General features: G+C 46.5%; 1 long non-coding RNA gene across 1 annotated transcript in view; it reads right to left on the reverse strand.

Annotated features, from left to right (window-relative positions):
* Window positions 1–1489: 1489 nt before the first annotated feature.
* LOC137531993 (uncharacterized) overlaps window positions 1490–17929 on the reverse strand; it is a 360234-nt gene continuing 343794 nt past the window's right edge. Inside the window, exon 5 of the long non-coding RNA XR_011023831.1 lies at window positions 1490–1594. This is a non-coding gene — a long non-coding RNA (uncharacterized lncRNA). The remainder of the gene's footprint in view (window positions 1595–17929) is intronic.

A 17929-nucleotide genomic window follows, 5' to 3' on the forward strand; every position in this document is an offset into this window, starting at 1 on the left:
GGCACACTGCAGCTATAACGCGTGGGGCAAATTGTCGGTGCTGTGCTATCATTCTAAATGGGGGGGGGGGGGGGGGAGGCGGATAACTGTCCCACTGTTTTTATTAATATTCCTGAAAGGTTCTAGCCTTCATTTTTAAGTATATTCAGGATAATGCACTCTTTCCATCCATTTGTGGTTTATTAATAGTATTTTTCCTATTATACATATGTGACGTGTCACCAGGGCCGGCCCTAGACTTTTTGCCGCCTGAGGCAAATTAGAAAAAATCGCTGCCTATCCCCCCAGCCATAGGTGGGGGGGGGCCGCCGAGCTGGAGGGGTATCGGGCAGAAAGAGAGTATTGGGCCTAGCGGTGGGGAGGGGGGGTCGGACCCCCCCTCCCTCGACTGGGTCCCCCGATCTGCGCTTTTCTCCAGCTTTAAAAAGTTAAGTACCAGCGTATGATTAAGAGGCAACGGGCGGGGATCACTCACCTCTTCCGCGTTCCAGCATGCACTCCACTGACGTCACTTCCTGCAACGCCGCCTACTGTATTGTAAGTGGACGACGTTGCAGGAAGTGACGCCAGTGGAACTTTTTAAAGCTGGAGGAGGATTGCAGATCGGGGGACCCAGGCGAGGGAGGGGGGGGGACCCCCCTCCCCACCGCTAATCCCAATACCCCCTTTCTGGCCGCTACCCCTCCAGCTCGGCGGGCGGCCCCCCGCACCCATGGACAGGCGGGTGCCGCCCCCCAGATGTGCCGCCTGAGGCAAATGTTTCACCCCGCCTCATGAGCGGGCCGGCCCTGCGTGTCACAGAGGTCTGAGCATTTTGCGTGATGTGTCATGACGTCAAAAAAGTTGGGAACCACTGACCTAGGAGAAAAGATGAATTGCATATGGGCCTGTGTGTGTGTGTGTGTGTGTGTGTGTGCGCGCGCATGCGTGAAGAGGATGAAGGGGGGCACAAAAATCAGGTTTCGCTCAGGGCGCTGTGAAACCTAAGGCCGGCCCTGGTGGTGATACTGGTGATTGTTAGGATCCACAAGTAGGGTCTTATGGTTAGGCACCACCAGGAGGGTCTTCGGGTTGGGCATCGGTAGAGGGGGGCTCTGTGTGGGAGTACGGTTAGGTTAGGTCAGGGCTGGGAAAACTATGGCCCACGGGTCGGATTCAGCCTGCAGCCGCAATGGAGCCAGCCCGGCAATAGATGGTGTTAAAGCGTGTCACATGACTCTGCCTTCGCCATGGAGATCGCCACTGGAAAGTGCAATTGGGTGAGTTGCCAAGCAATCTTTCCTCATGCGCTCATTTTCCAAAGGGAGGGAGGGAGGAAGGGAGGGAGGGAGACAGACACTCAAGCTGCGGGATGCCTTCTAGAAGAATGCGGCCCAATCCAAGAAAAGTTTTCCCACCCCTGGGTTAAGTCATAGTAAAATATCTGTAAATATTACCAATATTTTATTATATTAATTAAATAGTAGAATATCAGTCATCTTACCGATATCCTACTACTAGCAATTTCACACGTCTATTTCAACGGGCGCTTTGATTAAACATATGCCGGAATCTGACCTTTTCTGGAAGTCCAATGAAGGCACTTAAAGAGGACCTGTAGCGAAAAGGGGGAAAAAATAAATCAATACATTACAAAGAGAGAAGTTAAAAATAGAATAGAGATCAAGAAATGATTGATATTCGCCATGTAATTTGTTCATATTGTTTGATCCACTTTCAGCCTGCACGTAGTCATCTTTTCTACTGGCAGACAGGAAAAAAACAGACAGCACCAACTGCCATAACATGTAACCACACCCCCTAATAAAGGTTGTTTGTTTATTTTTTTGAAGCTATATATATGCACAGAGGGAAATACTGGTTGCTAAGCAGTTGGACAGAAAGAAAGGAAGTCCCAGGGCTTCAACTGTGCAGTGTAATTTTAATCCCAGGGAGTCGACCAGTCAGCACCTGGATCCATTAAGGTGCAAATGTGGCAGACCAGCAGAAAAGGAAAGACTGGGTCTCAACCTGGATTGTAGCAGTTATAGCAGAAAATCTTTTTATTCCATAGCAGCAGAAAGCACACGTTTGTTCGAACACATCCAAAGTGGCATTGGCAATGGGGGCTTCAGCTTTACTAGTTGATCTTAGCCTCAGAGGAATGTCAATGTCCTCCCTAGTATCTACTCGGTTGAGACTATTAGCAGGTTCCTTTAACTGATGCCACAATCGCCATTTCATCTTACGCATAAACTTATATAGATCCACCTTAAGATCAAATAACTCTTGATGAAAACTGGGGACAAAACTGAGTCCACGTTCAAGAACAGTTTGTTCCACAGAATTAAAAGCCTTTTCGGAGACATTAATGATCAGCGTACACTCCTCAGGGGGCACACTACCCGCTATGTATACACCATCCCCGTTAGATGCTAAGCCACCCGCATTGCCAATGTCATCTCCAGCATTAGTAATTTCATCTCCAGTACTCACGTTTCCTGCAGTGCTATGTTGTATCCGCGGGGATAGCATTAACGGCGGTTCTGGCTCCTTGTAATCCGTCCCTGAATGGGAGAAGGTGGTGGGCGCTGCGCTGCATAGCGGTATCGATTTGGTTGCGGCCTCCTGGCCGTCTGCTCCCTGCCCTGCGCTGGCATGCGCACTGCATCTCTGCTTACTCCGCCTGTGTCTACGGAGGCCCCTACGGGAAAAAAACGTCTGGCGTCCTCTGACTGTTCCACATCCGATCCAGAATCTCCCGGTCGATTCTGTGGTCGTGGCTGTAGCCCATCAAAGCCTCTTCTTACACTTGGAGCTTGATCAGACGTGCACAGCGCAGAGTAAGAAGAGGCTTTGATGGGCTACAGCCACGACCACAGAATCGACCGGGAGATTCTGGATCGGATGTGGAACAGTCAGAGGACGCCAGACGTTTTTTTCCCGTAGGGGCCTCCGTAGACACAGGCGGAGTAAGCAGAGATGCAGTGCGCATGCCAGCGCAGGGCAGGGAGCAGACGGCCAGGAGGCCGCAACCAAATCGATACCGCTATGCAGCGCAGCGCCCACCACCTTCTCCCATTCAGGGACGGATTACAAGGAGCCAGAACCGCCGTTAATGCTATCCCCGCTGATACAACATAGCACTGCAGGAAACGTGAGTACTGGAGATGAAATTACTAATGCTGGAGATGACATTGGCAATGCGGGTGGCTTAGCATCTAACGGGGATGGTGTATACATAGCGGGTAGTGTGCCCCCTGAGGAGTGTACGCTGATCATTAATGTCTCCGAAAAGGCTTTTAATTCTGTGGAACAAACTGTTCTTGAACGTGGACTCAGTTTTGTCCCCAGTTTTCATCAAGAGTTATTTGATCTTAAGGTGGATCTATATAAGTTTATGCGTAAGATGAAATGGCGATTGTGGCATCAGTTAAAGGAACCTGCTAATAGTCTCAACCGAGTAGATACTAGGGAGGACATTGACATTCCTCTGAGGCTAAGATCAACTAGTAAAGCTGAAGCCCCCATTGCCAATGCCACTTTGGATGTGTTCGAACAAACGTGTGCTTTCTGCTGCTATGGAATAAAAAGATTTTCTGCTATAACTGCTACAATCCAGGTTGAGACCCAGTCTTTCCTTTTCTGCTGGTCTGCCACATTTGCACCCTAATGGATCCAGGTGCTGACTGGTCGACTCCCTGGGATTAAAATTACACTGCACAGTTGAAGCCCTGGGACTTCCTTTCTTTCTGTGGATTGCGATTGGATCCGTTGTCCTGGGAGCTCCTGTTTTGCAAAATTGCACTTTTGATATAATCATGTCACAGGATGAAGTGGCTTCTGATACCCATATTGAATACCATAGCTTTTCTGATGATGAGAGACTGGCCATTTTAGCATTGGGAGGATCGGTCCGCTACACTTTCACGTCTGAGGATTCAGATCCTGTCGAAAGTTTGAAGAAACAGATAGAGGATTTGTCACTCAAAGAATTAAATCTATCACTACATGTATCCACACTTACGGAATACCTACGAGTAGAGCGCATCCCCAGGGGATTGAGAATCACCTTAACTCCCATCTTTTGTAAAGATGACCAGGAATTCCTAAGGAAATGGCAAGGCATATTGAACAAATGTTCCATGGACTTAATGTACCTTACTGTTCAACATGTCCATCCCAAATTAAATGACATGAGGTTAGAGATTGATCGATTGAAGAACGAACTTATGAACAAAGAGACTTATGAATATGCTCAATTTAAGGTTAAACTGGATGACCTAATCAAGGAGACTAAAGAATTTACCTTAAAGATCAAGAAACAGAAGTTTCAAAGGGACGCACAGGATTATGCCAACAACCAGGTGTACACTTGGAGCTTGATCAGACGTGCACAGCGCAGAGTAAGAAGAGGCTTTGATGGGCTACAGCCACGACCACAGAATCGACCGGGAGATTCTGGATCGGATGTGGAACAGTCAGAGGACGCCAGACGTTTTTTTCCCGTAGGGGCCTCCGTAGACACAGGCGGAGTAAGCAGAGATGCAGTGCGCATGCCAGCGCAGGGCAGGGAGCAGACGGCCAGGAGGCCGCAACCAAATCGATACCGCTATGCAGCGCAGCGCCCACCACCTTCTCCCATTCAGGGACGGATTACAAGGAGCCAGAACCGCCGTTAATGCTATCCCCGCGGATACAACATAGCACTGCAGGAAACGTGAGTACTGGAGATGAAATTACTAATGCTGGAGATGACATTGGCAATGCGGGTGGCTTAGCATCTAACGGGGATGGTGTATACATAGCGGGTAGTGTGCCCCCTGAGGAGTGTACGCTGATCATTAATGTCTCCGAAAAGGCTTTTAATTCTGTGGAACAAACTGTTCTTGAACGTGGACTCAGTTTTGTCCCCAGTTTTCATCAAGAGTTATTTGATCTTAAGGTGGATCTATATAAGTTTATGCGTAAGATGAAATGGCGATTGTGGCATCAGTTAAAGGAACCTGCTAATAGTCTCAACCGAGTAGATACTAGGGAGGACATTGACATTCCTCTGAGGCTAAGATCAACTAGTAAAGCTGAAGCCCCCATTGCCAATGCCACTTTGGATGTGTTCGAACAAACGTGTGCTTTCTGCTGCTATGGAATAAAAAGATTTTCTGCTATAACTGCTACAATCCAGGTTGAGACCCAGTCTTTCCTTTTCTGCTGGTCTGCTAAGCAGTTGGAAACAGCAGTTATTTTGCACAACGCAACAAGGCCCCCACAATTTGCTATCAGGACCTATGTGCTGACATCACACTGTAGGAGGAGTTTCACCACAATATCAGCCATACAGATCCCCCCCCCCCCCCCCCAACATTCTATTTGAGTAAAGTAAAGACTTCTCATGGGAAAGCTACTGATTGGGATGAAGTTCAATCCTTGGTTATGGTTCCTCTTAAACTCTTTTATGCACAGGACTCAAAGAGTCATATTAGATTATGATTGTGGCCCTACTCCCCCCCTTCCCCCGCCCCAACATATGAGGATTGTAAGAAGAAAATGTACTGTACACACACATACGCACACCAAGAGTAAATTAATATTCACTTGCTAATGAGAATCCTATAATTAAACAGAACTACAGTACGTCACAAGGGTGATAACTGCTGAGGACAGCAGCGTTAATCTCCATTAGGCTTGGCTGAGACTCCTAAAGTGATCTTTAGGGATATGATTACATCACAATGAATCATTTCCTCAATTCATTTATGTGAAGCTAAATCCCAATATAAGACGCAATTTGTGATGCAATAATTACACAGAGGAAGCTTACATGGAGGTCTTATGGTAAAGGATCTTGTCTCCATCAGCTGATGGCTCGGAGCTGTGGATCAATAGCCTACTGCAATACAATCACATGATGAAACTGGGAATAGCACCAGGCCTGCATTTATTATGTCAGCTGTATGTAGAGGGCAACCAAAATACAATAGAGAGATCTGAGAACTCTCCTGGTGCCTTATGCTTACATACACATTCCCTGCAGAGCTCCCTGCATGTCGGCATACTCACCTTTGTCAGCTTCTCCATACCTTTCTCACAATCTACCCACTGCTGCCCATCTTTCTGTGAAAGCCTCACCTACATTACTGTAATCTGAAGCAAATAAGCCCCAATGGGGTGCAGGCAATAAACTGTGTTAAGCAGAATTACATACATAAAACCGTACACACAATGAGTACGATACAATGCAAAAACTTTTCTAAAACACTTTTCTCCTATAGGGCTCAAAGAGCATAGATATAGTATGGATCAGATCAATACATTGTTGCACAGGCTGGACTGTGTAACAGAGGAAATAGTCAGGTGTTCGTAAATGCCAAACTAAACAGGTGGCTTTTCAGTTTGGACTTTTTGGAATTCTTCCAGGTATGGAGATGTCTGGATTGGGAGTGGTAGGGAGTTCCATGGTGTAGGGGTAGCATGACAGAATGCTCTGATGAAGGTTCGGTGGAGTGAGCGAAGGTTTGGTGTTATGTGGCAATGGAGGGGTTGCGTTGTTAACAGCCTTGCAGCAGAATTCTGGCCTAATTGCAGGCAGTGTAGGTCTTTGCTTGTCAGGCCATGTTTTTGGACAATTTTTCCAAGTAATAGCATGTATGTGGTGAACAGCAAAGGGAATAGTATTGCACCCTGGGGTACACCATATTTTAGTGGTAGAGGGTTGGAAAGGAAAGGCCGCTAGGATACCCTTTGTGTTCTGCCAAGAAGTAGTTGAACCACTGGAGAACTAAGCCATCTATGCCACAGTACTACCGTAGCCCAGCAATATTTCATGATCAACTAAAAAAAGCCGCTGAGAGGTCAAGCAAAATGTGAATTGAATGGCAGATCATATGGGGGAGACTTTTTCTGAGAAGAAGTGGGTACATTTCACACACAAGTCCTGCGAAGGTCTGATGCTGCGTTTCCGGCAAGATGGATTGCAGAGTTTGTCAACTGTATGGAAAAGCAGGGTATGTTTGTTGGCTGCATTTGGAATCCCCTGAGACAAGAATAAGGACTTTTTCTTGTTGATCGGTGTTTGATATTTTTTCAGGTGAGCAATTAGAGAATGTTTGTCTCCAGAGTGGAGTAGAAGATTATTGTGCAATGCATTGTATGTAATGCACTGCATTCTGCAGTGAAAATATGACCTAGGAGAAAAAGTTAATTGCATATGGGCCCTTGGCCATTATTCAATCCACTGTGTGATATTTTTACACCTAATGGATAAAATGCCTATAAGCCATCATCAGGAAAATACACAAAATCATTTTATAGTACTTTCCACCTATGTTTAACCTCCTAGAAGAAACATTTCTCTCCTAAAATTTCTCCTAGCAGATCATTTTTTTTATCTTCTCTTAGAATATTTTTTTAGCACTATTCAGTTGCAAAAATACCAAAAAGCATCGGAAAAAAGTAGTGTCACATTGAGTATTTTTTCCTGCTGGTAGCGTAAAAAGCATTTTATTTATAACGTGTTAAAATATCACCTAGAAAATATAGGAGAAAAAGTTAATTGAAAAGGGGCCATTGGCCATTTTCTCCTAAGTAATATTTCTAAACTTGCCAATAAAATGTTTTGTTTTGTTTTAAATCATCAGCAAGCAACAAAATACTTAAAATAGTTTTGATAGTACTTTACCACCCACTTTTGGGTACTTTTTCAATTGCAAAGTGCTGTAAAGTTTTTCTAACTAGAAAATGAAAAATGGACTCCTAGGAGAAAAATTAGGAGAAAAAGTGAATTGCATATGGCCCATTGTGCCTTCTACAGGTTTGAATGATCCACTTTAAGAATTTATACAAGATCTTAAAGTGTACCCGAGGTGGATCATATATACAATATAAGACACAGAGGCATGTTCTCTGCCCAATGACATGCCGCTGTGTCCTCTGGTGTAGCTGCCAGTCCCCCTGGGCTCTGCTGTGCTCCCTGAAAAATAGCGACAATCTGATTGTTGCTAGCCTCTGTTTATCTGTCAGCTGTCAATCTTCCTGCTCCCCGCCTCCACAGCATTGCCCCCCTCCCCCCCACATCGCTCCACTGCCTCTCTCCCCGCCTCCCGCAGCTTGCTCCTCACCTTCGTTACTTCCTCCCCGCCTCCTCCAATCACCAACTAAACTGTGACCCAGGAAGTACTTCCGGGTCGCTGCCATCTTGAATTCGTCTGCCGGTGATTAGAAGCTGCGGAGGATGAACAGAGCGGCAGAGAACGGCGCGAATCAGATCGTTAGGATCCGGAAGACAAGCTGAATTGGGTAGTATTTTTTGTATTTATTTTGTGATGCCACCTCGGGTCCGCTTTTAGCTTGATTCACGGACTTGACAAAAATAATTTGATTGATCTGTGTGGTCAATATTTTGATGTTTTCAGACTCATTTGGAATGCTATCCACGATGTGACTTTTCCTGGTCCACCGATTGCCAAGAAGAAAAAAAAAATCATAACCTTGCAGCTTCCATCACAAATCCTTCATCTAGTCCAGATTATTTGGGATTGGTGGCTGTCAGATGATTTTGCCCATCCGATCTGGATACTGCAACTCTTCATCCTGATCGCTAGTGATGGTGTCCAAATGCTGTAAGAAACCAAACAGCTCTTTCACATGCTGCACTGATACAATTATAGACTGTATTACTCGTTCCAGCAATACACAAAGCAGGAAAATAGGCTAACCCCTCTGCATGTGTTTGATCTTTTGTAAATTGACATTTCAGGTGAGCTTTTTCATGTATTTTTATTTTAGTTCGCTTAGATGGAAATTGCGCTTTTGATACATTTGATCTGACAGCTAGCCTAGAGCTGTCAGGGTTTATAGTAAGGTGTAAATGAAAGGCTTATGCTGACAAAGGCATCCGAACCAATAGACCTGATTTCCCTAGGCGGCTTTAATATTACTGCTGACAATATTGTGAGCAGCCCAACGCTTTGTGTTACTGAGTCTCCAGAACCCTGTGTTATTTGACATCAGTTTTTAGGAAGGCAGTGCCAAGCTGAAGCTATAAAGCAGGCAAAAGAAAACAGCCGCTCACGTTTATCTGCTTAAAGTAAAGTACCCTTTTCATTTACTGCAAAAAATACTTTTAACTTCTAGGATGAAGTTTCATTGACTAGGTCATTACAAAACGTTTAAATGTTTCCCCTTAGCGAGACTTTTTTTTACTTACCCGGGGCTTCCTCCAGCCCCATAAGCATAGATGCGTCCCTCGCTGTCCTCCCGCAGTCCTCCCACAGTCCTCACAAAATCCTCCGTTCAGCCGCAATCCATCCCTGGTACTCGGCTCAGTCTGACTGAGTGACATCAGCTGGGGTCTTCTGCGCAGAAGGCCCCCCGCTGACGTCACTGGGCCAGATACCGGAGAAGATTGTGGCTTAACTACTTAAAGACCGCTCCATGCCAAGTCAAAAAGAGAAACCGAGAGCCCAATATGGTGTAGTATGTATTGGATCAAAGGGGGATCGTGATTAGTAAGTAGTATACTCACAAACATGGGTTACCGCTCAGGTAACCACTGTATAGGCAGGTGGGGAGATTAGACCTGTCCCCACTCAGGATTAAGATGTCGCTCTCTGAAGAAAGAAAAGAGGGTTTATCACCCTTCCACCCAGGGTGGGAATCTTGACTAATAGATGTATAGAGGCGCCAATAGGGTAAAAGATAACTAAAAAGTTTAAAATATTCGGGTGGCGGCGGTGGACCAGCCACTCAAAAATGGACCTAATGCTGTCAGTTGAAAAACAAACAATTTATTCACATACTCCAACGAACAATATCGCAACGCGTTTCACGGGCACAATCCCGCTTCATCAGGCATTCAACAATGGGAGTATTACACTCGTGCAGGTCCAGTATACGTTTGGCACCTCTGTGAATTCTGTGAATTCTGTCCCGGCAATATGAAAGGAAGGGGAGGGGTTCCTCCAATAAATGTAAAATATTTTATATTTGTCATCATGCAGCTGAAAAAAGTCTGCTATTTATTATTATAATTTAAAAAATAGATTTTATTCCTGAAATCTTGTATTTTTAATTTGGGTCCACTTTTAAGCAGAGGCGGAGGTGGACAACCTCTGCAGCTAATTTGTAATTATTTCCCAGCAACTGAACCTCACAGACAGCAATTAAAGAGAACCCGAGGTGGGTTTGAAGAATATTATCTGCATACAGAGGCTGGATCTGCCTATACAGCCCAGCCTCTGTTGCTATCCCAAACCCCCCTAAGGTCCCCCTGCACTCTGCAATCCCTCCATAAATCACAGCCACGCTGCTGACAAACAGCTTGTCAGAGCTGGCTGTGTTTATCTCTATAGTGTCAGTCTGCTGCTCTCCCCGCCTCTTACAGAACTCCAGTCCCAGCCTGCATCCCTTCCCTCCCTGCTGATTGGAGGGAAGGGACGGGGGCAGGGACCGGAGCTATGCAGGAGGTGAGGGAGCAGCTGACACTACAGATGTAAACACAGCCTCGGCTGTGATTTATGAGGGATTGCAGAGTGCAGGGGGACCTTAGTGGGGTTTGGGATAGCAACAGAGGCTGGGCTGTATAGGCAGATCCAGCCTCTGTATGCAGATAACATTCTTTAAACACACCTTGGGTTCTTTTTAAGGCCTCTTTTCCACAGACAGTTGAGCTGTGTGCTCAGCAAGCAGTTGCCAGGCAGCAGTGAGCAGTTGTGAGAGTATGAGAGGCACTTCACTGCCTATCAACAGTCCGTGGAAAACAGGCCTAAGTTTAGGATACCAACATTTATTTTTACTATAGTTGGCATTGCATTTATGCATTGTATTTTATTGTACAATTTGTTGTATATTCATTTTAGAGTGTCTTATTAGTGCATATTTATTGCATCTGATTTGTATGTACCCACCCCTCTCTGCATAGCATCAGGGCCAGCAACCAACAGGTTAAGCAGATGGGGAGGTGCTTTATCTATTTAATGCACATTATGGCCTGGAACCCACTAGCAGTATGTTACTAAGCCATTTCTAAGGCCTTGTTCACCTCATAAATCGCAATCGCTGACGCCTGAGTTTTGTGATTTTGTGAGTGATTCTTTTTAAATGCCAACCGGAGCTTACCTCCACGCTGCAATTTTTTTTATAAAACGCGCTTCTAAGCGCTTTTGCAGAGCGATTCTGTTTTTTCACTTCCTGACGTCAGTCAGCAAGTGAATTCTTTCACCCGGAAATGAATAAATACAATGAATTTATTCATGAAAGCACTCGGGAAATCGCTATACAAAGTGTTTTTTCATGATTTCCCTATACCTCCCATTGAGGCAAATCACCCCAAAAATGTTACAGGCAGCGCTTTGGTGAGCGGATCATAATCGAACACTCTCATAGGGAATCATTGCACAAGCTATTTTAGGGCGATTTTGAAAATCGCCGGCGCTTGAAAAAAGCCAAAAGCGCCCTTAGGGCTTGTTTCTACTAGTGAGACGCACTAGAGACGCACGCCGGCACTGAGCGGGTGGGCGGGATCACAGGTGAAACCCATGAGCCGTGCCATGCACGGCTATGGGATTCGCAGCCTCCGCCGCAAATTCTGCGGGGGGTTCCGGCCAAATCGCTCCCACAAGCGATTCAGCCGCGGCGCAGTTATCCCCTATGGCAGAGTTTCCCCGTGCGATTCATGTGCGGGGAAACTCTGCAGAATCGCTGCGGAAACTGCGATAGTGGAAACGGGCCCTTAGTGCTTGTGATTTGAAAATCTCTTGCTAATGTAATGCTATGGGTGTGATCCCACTTGAGCGATGTGATTTTATAAAAATCCCCCATAGCATTATTAGCAAGAGCTTTTCAAATCACTAGCGCTTAGAAAAGTCTGCTAGTGGGTTTCAGCCCTGAGTCATTTTTGCACTATTCCCTGATGGAAGCCTAGGTCGAAACCTGTGCGCAGGTTCCAACTGTGAGGGTTTGTTCACACCTAGGGCGTTTTGTGCTTTTTTTGAGCACCAGCGATTTTTAAAAATGCCCTGAAATCGCTACCGCAATGAATCCTTAGGGATAGTTCATATTAGTGCATTGTGTCAGCTTTCCACTCAGCAAAGTGCTGCATGTACCATTTCAGGGCGATTTTGCTACAATGGAAGGTATAGGAAAAACGCAAAACGCTCACAAATCGTTTTTGTTAGTTTTTTTTATCCGGTGATTGCGTTCGCATTTTTATGAATAAATACATTGTATTTATTATTTTCCGGGTCAAAGAGTTCACTTCCTGACTAGCGTCTAGTGTTGGGCGAACAGTGTTCGCCACTATTCGGGTTCTGCAGAACATCACCCTGTTCGGGTGATGTTCGAGTTCGGCCGAACACCTGATGGTGTTCGGCCTTTTAAAGAGAACCCGAGGTGGGTTTGAAGAATATTATCTGCATACAGAGGCTGGATCTGCCTATACAGCCCAGCCTCTGTTGCTATCCCAAACCCCCCTAAGGCCCCCCTGCACTCTGCAATCCGTACTACTGCTGAACCGCCCGCTGCCCGGCCTCCCTCAACGCGTCACTCTCCGGACTCCTCCTCCTCAGTCACTCACTTCACAGTGCCGCCCACTGCCAGCCACCCACTACCACCGGACCGGTACTTCCTGAAACTTTTGTATGGGGAAGCGGGCAGAGGGGGGAGCACTAGCGGAGGGGGTGGGGGGAATTTCCGACACCCCCCCCCCCCGCGATCGGGGCATGCTCCCCCCTTATGCCTGCGACCCCATAGGGCCCCCAAAAGCGGGATGTTCGGGGAGTTCGGGGGTTCGGCCCGAACATGCCGAACATTGCGGCCATGTTCGGCGAACTTTCCCGAACCCGAACATCCAGGTGTTTGCCCAACACTACTAGCGTCACGAAGTGAGAAAACAAATCACTCTGCAAAAGCTCTTCGAAAAAAGCGCTTAACACAAAATCTTAGTGAGCAGTGGAGTCCCGGGAGGGGGAAAAATAAAATTGCAAAAAAACGAAAATCGCTGCCATCAGCTATTCCGATTTTAGATGTGAACAAAGACTGAGGGCAGTCTGCAATATTTTGTCCTCTCTCACCCCTTAAAGGACAACTGAAGTGAGAAGGATATGGAGGCAGCCATATTTATTTCCTTTCAGGCAATACTAGTTACCTGGCTGTCCTGCTAATCCTCTGCCTCTAATACTTTTAGCCACAGACCCTGAACAAGCATGCAGCAGATCAGGTGTTTCTGACATTATTGTCAGATCTGACAAGATTAGCTGCTTGCTTGTTTCAAGGCCAATTAGATCAGTAGGTCTGCCAGGCAACTAGTATTGTTAAATGGGAAATAAAAATGTCAGCCTCCATATACATCTCACTACAGTTGTCCTTTAAGCAGGATGCTCAGCTAGCCCACTGGAGATATTATGGACAAGGAGCATTGGACCTTACAGACCGCTCACAGGCTACAACGCGACTCGCTGCTTTGAGACTGGAAGGAGAATCGTAGTGTTATCAGCTGACATTAGCACTTCCTGCAGACCACTCACTCATTGCACCAATACCCCAGATGCAGGAATTTCTTCTGTTTATTTTATCACAGCAAGTGGTCAGCATTAAAACTAGGGAGGATCAAAGAGATGCAAATTCTTCCGAGCTGATGCCAATTTATGCAAATTTGTGCGCAAATGTAGGCAGTTTGAAAATGGACCAATCATTTTAATCCCAGTTTTAAATGGATTGGTCCTTTTTCAAGCTGCATATATTTGCATAAAAAATTGCATAAACTCAGAAGAATTTGTATCTCTTTGACCATTCCTAATTGAGACTATTATTCAATCTCCAGGACAATCTCTCACTTTATCATGTCCTTATACTAACCACTCCTCCTGTTTACTACTGTCCCCCTCCATTTGAATGAAACAGGCTCCATTTGTTTCTGCGAGTGGGAGGAGCATTAAGTAAAAAGATATCTACACTGACATGCACATAACCTCCATTTTACATGCACGCTTTGCCTCTTTTAATTGATGTGTCCCTGGTGCGGTCACAAAGGAGCCGACCCAGGATACAGCGCATGTGCGGCGACCGAGTCAAAGGGTGCCGACCATATTAGGATACTGGAGCCCTTTACAGGCGAATAGAGGGGGACACAGCCACAAGGGAGGTGCAGTAAGAGACTGCACACCTCAACATACACTAGCAGGGCATCCAATTTTCTATACAGGGCATGTTTTTGGGGGATGGCTTATATTTCAAGCTAGCGTTAGGCATAGGTAAGGGTAGGTTAATGTTAGTGGTAGGTAGATGGGTGAGTTAGTGCGAGAGAGGTAGGTTAGGTAAAGTGATAGTAGGTTATTGGTAAAATTGCTGATATTCTTCTTTCGGCATTAGCCAGCACCCAAAAGTAGTAGATTGGCAATATTGCCGATATTCTATAAGTCTACAAAGCATTTGAAAGAGTCCAACACTAGACATCATGAAGAGGTGCAAATGCACTGGAATAACATGCATATGATTGCTTTTGCCTTGCTTTCTAATAAGCACACCAGTGTACACACTGTACCCTCAGTGGATCAATGACATTCCATCATGTGGTGACACCATTGTGTTCGCCGTAGTTAGGAATTCTGAATGGCTCTGCTGTCAGCAATGCATCTGTCAGTTTCTACAGGTTTACTGCCTCCAAGATATTTACAGTAGATTAATGGGGAACCCTGTGTTTCTACAGATAAGCACTTAATTCATTTTTAATGGTTTAAGAAGAAAACAATTCCTAGTCCATCTGCTACTTTTTGCTGATTACAGATGTGCACATTTGTCAGGCTCCCATTAGCAAGCCGCATTTTATCCCTGGATTTACAGCGGTATTCTGCTAATGAAGGAACTGGTCCATCCAAACCTGGACATCTCAGCTTTTTATCATAGATGTTGGCAATCTACTGGGAAATCCCACTTTCGTACAGAAAACTCAATGCTTTCTCTATATAGAAAGGACTAAAGGAAAACTATTCTATATCTAAATTACCCAGTACTGTACTACCCAGAGAGCTCATGCTGACCCAGAACCACTAGGAGAGTGTAAAGGACCTCTTACTAAAACTGCTAAATATAATTTTGCCTTCCTAAAAGGGGAGGTAGCTTCAATAATTCAATTTTAAAGGGACCCTAAGCTCTCCGTACAATTAAAATATGGACTTACCTGGGGCTTCCTCCTAGCCTGCGAGGTCCCCCAGTGTCCTCCTAGATAGAGATGGCTCGAACCTCAGATTTTCAGTTCGCGAACCGCGAACGCGAACTTTCGCAAAAGCTTGTGAACCGGCGAACCGCAATAGACTTCAATAGACAGGCGAACTTCAAAAACTGCAAACACTGTTTCTGGCCACAAAAGTGATGGAAAAGATGTTTCAAGGGGTCTAACACCTGGAGGGGGCATGGCGGAGTGAGATACATGCCAAAAGTCCCGGGAAAAATTATGTATTTGACGCACAGCAGGGTTATGATCCCTAAAGGGCAGAAATCACATTGCATTCCTAAATTGGAGGCATAAAGTGCTTGAAAACAGTGTGTGTGTGTGTGTAGACATGGATCAGCAGGTAGTGTAAGTAGTGTACAACTTGTATACACCTCCTCAACCTTTCAAGGCCGATCTTTGACCTAAATGCCGGTGCTCGACTGCTGCAGGTACACCACTATCTTGGACTACATGAACAAACAGAGACAGCACACAACTGGCTTCAGCAAATTGACTGTATTAGCAGCATACAGAGGCACACAACATGTTTCGAGTGGAGCCCAGGGCCGTTTTTTCCACCGTGCGGGCCGGGCGACCGCACTGAGCACAGACTGGCAGGACAGGAAGGGGGGCGCCGGCAAGAAGACACTGACTGGAGCAGCTGAGTGAGCAGGACAGGTGATGCGCGCCGCGGTACAGGCGAATGAAAGTACGCCAGCGCGATCATCACCGTCCGTCCCAGTTCCCACACTCCTCCTGGGCGCACTCCTTCCGCTCTGACGTCACTGCGTGATGACGTCTAGCGGTGCAGGCCAGGCAGAGCGCCGATCATGTGTCTGTGTTCCCTCATCCCCTGCCTGGTGACCCGCCCTGCGAGCGTGCTTTCCCCCGGATCATCGGCGCCTCTCAGCAGGTGGTCACAGACAGTAAGTGACCTGCTGCTGCCATCTGACTTTCCATTTCCCTCTGCCTCTGTCCTTTGATGCAGGACTGCTCTGATGTGTCCGGCTGGCCGCTATCAGGGAAGGGGGGGGGGGAGGAGGGGGGCGCTCTCTGCCCTGCAGCATTATTTGAAATAAATAATGAATTTGACGCTGGGGTGCTAGGGTGGCTGCCAGCCTGCGACAATTACTTTTTTTTTTTTGGGGGGGGGGTCTCTCTGGCTGAGGGGGTGTTGGAGGACCTGCAAGTGCCACTTGGGGGGGGGGGGGGCTCTCTAGTTAAGGAGGTTTGTTTGCCTGTCAGTGCCACTGTAACCTGCCTGCACTGAGTGGGGATCTGGCTGAGGGGGCCTGTGGTGATATTGTAACTACCACCCGAGACCCCCTCAGTCAGAGACTCCCCGCTCAGTGGTGGTTACAGACAGTGGCAATGACAGCCATGCAAACCTCCCTTAGCTAGAGAACCCTCCCCCCCCCCCCCCAAGTGGCACTTGCAGGTCTTCCAACAACAACTCCTCAGCTAGAGAGCCCCACTGAGTGCAGGTCTGGGGTCGATCCGGCGGCTAATCGGCCGCCGGATCGACCGGTGCATTCCCAGCATTAGCCAGGTTTGGAATTGTAAACCCCACCTGTAGGGGGGGGGGGGGGGGTGTTCTCTGGCTGAAGGGTTTTTGAGGCAATGGTGCAATTTTGTGACGTGTGGCGTCACACTGTTGCCCGCAAGCCCCGCGCTGACGCCCCCGCCGCGCAAGCCAGTTCACAGAGCAGGGCTACGGGAAGATGGCTGCCGCCAAATCCCTGCTCTGGAGACTATTTGTGTCTCCAGTACAGGGCTTTGGGCGCCATCTTCCTGTAGCCCTGCCTGTCAGCGCGGGAGATTGGAGCCCGGAGGAGCAAGAAGTCCAGGGGAGCTGCGCGCCAGAAGCCTGCCGGAAGAGAAGACTTCTGTCAGGTGAGTACATTGTTTTTGTGGCCCAAACTGCGTTTATTATGTGATGAAATGCGGCCCAAACTGCGTTTATAATGTGGTGAAATGTGGCCCAAACTGCGTTTATAATGTGTTGAAATGTGGCCCAAACTGCGTTTATTATGTGATGAAATGTGGCCCAAACTGTGTTTATAATGTGATGAAATGTGGCCCAAACTGCATTTATTATGTGGTGAAATGTGGCCCAAACTGCGTTTATAATGTGCTGAAATGTGGCCCAAACTGTGTTTATTATGTGATGAAATGTGGCCTAAACTGCGTTTATTATGTGAGGAAATGTGGCCCAAACTGCGTTTATTATGTGAGGAAATGTGGCCCAAACTGCGTTTATTATCTGATGAAATGTGGCCCAAACTGTGTTTATTTTCTGATGAAATGTGGCCCAAACTGTGTTTATTTTCTGATGAAATGTGGCCCAAACTGCGTTTATTATCTGATGAAATGTGGCCCAAACTGTGTTTATAATGTGATGAAATGTGGCCCAAACTGCATTTATTATGTGGTGAAATGTGGCCCAAACTGCGTTTATAATGTGCTGAAATGTGGCCCAAACTGTGTTTATTATGTGATGAAATGTGGCCTAAACTGCGTTTATTATGTGAGGAAATGTGGCCCAAACTGCGTTTATTATGTGAGGAAATGTGGCCCAAACTGTGTTTATTATGTGATGAAATGTGGCCCAAACTGTGTTTATTTTCAGATGAAATGTGGCCCAAACTGTGTTTATTTTCTGATGAAATGTGGCCCAAACTGCGTTTATTATCTGATGAAATGTGACCCAAACTGCGTTTATTATCTGATGAAATGTGGCCCAAA

This window comes from Hyperolius riggenbachi, chromosome 9 (assembly GCF_040937935.1).
Source record: "Hyperolius riggenbachi isolate aHypRig1 chromosome 9, aHypRig1.pri, whole genome shotgun sequence".
Taxonomy (NCBI): domain Eukaryota; kingdom Metazoa; phylum Chordata; class Amphibia; order Anura; family Hyperoliidae; genus Hyperolius; species Hyperolius riggenbachi.